The sequence below is a fragment of the Myotis davidii genome, unplaced genomic scaffold (genome assembly GCF_000327345.1).
Source record: "Myotis davidii unplaced genomic scaffold, ASM32734v1 scaffold102, whole genome shotgun sequence".
In the NCBI taxonomy this organism is placed as follows: Eukaryota; Metazoa; Chordata; class Mammalia; order Chiroptera; family Vespertilionidae; genus Myotis; species Myotis davidii.
The window spans coordinates 459,858-460,895 of NW_006293778.1; the positions used below are offsets into that span (position 1 = coordinate 459,858).

Below are 1,038 nucleotides of genomic sequence, written 5' to 3' on the forward strand. Positions count from 1 at the left end.
CCCTCAATTGTGAGGTGATTGTGGGCCACCCACCCCCTCCCACAGCCCCTTTCCTCCTCTATCTCCCAGAGTAGGGCAGAATAGAAAAGACTAGAATAATTGTTGAGCCCTAGCTGGTTTGGCTCAGTGCATAGAGCATCAGCCTGCAGACTGAAGGGTCCCAGGTTCGATTCTGGTCAAGGACACGTGCCTGGGTTGTGGGTTCAGTCCCCAGTAGGGGGTGTGCAGGAGGCAGTCGATCAATGATTCTCTCTCATCAGTGATGTTTCTATCTCTCTCTCCCTCTCCGTTCCTCTCTGAAGTCAATAAAAAATATATTTAAGAAAAATAATAATTGTTGAACAGAATAAAGACATCACACATTGGGAGAGTAACATGGTTCCATAAACTTGTGTTTTAACTTTATAAATGCACTTATGTGTGTGCGTTGTGTTGGGATGTAAAACTTGCATCTCCCTTCAGGTGCACTTAGAAGGAGCGGGAACTTGTCAGGTCTTTCAGTTCCCAAGTTGCCTCCAGCCATGCCCTCTGCAGACTGTGGGGGTTCTACAGCTGTTGGAGGCCAGAACCCCCACCCCCATCCTCCCAGCAGGTGGCTTTCTGGTCTCTGGAACCAGCACTGTCTGGGCACTGAGACCATGGACCCTGGAGACGCAGCCCTTCGGGTCACCCAGGGGGTGGTCGAGGGCCTGGCTGCTCCCATCCCCGCTACAGTCTTCCTGCAGGACCGACATTCCTTCTCTCACGGTCTGCCGCTGGCATAGGCATCCTGGGTGGGATGATCGCCCTGGAGAGGCACCTCTAGGGGGTCACAGCAGATGCCCCTGAGTCATATATGGATGACAGTGGGAGGCATCTCCCAGAACCAGACCTCCCTCCCGGTGTATGGCCCCCTCCCTCTGAGTTCTCACCAAACAGAAATTCTCCAGCTGTCAGATTCCAGATCTCTGCTGACTGGGCTGACACTGGCCTGGGGCTGCCACGTGGGATCTTTCTGCTTCTCCTTAGTCTGCCTGCGAGCATGCAGAGCAGAGCAGG

General features: G+C 53.6%; 1 protein-coding gene across 1 annotated transcript in view; it reads left to right on the forward strand.

Annotated features, from left to right (window-relative positions):
* MCF2L2 (MCF.2 cell line derived transforming sequence-like 2) overlaps positions 1 to 1,038 on the forward strand; it is a 114,681-nt gene that overhangs the window by 102,924 nt on the left and 10,719 nt on the right. The gene's annotated exons all lie outside the window — the stretch shown is intronic.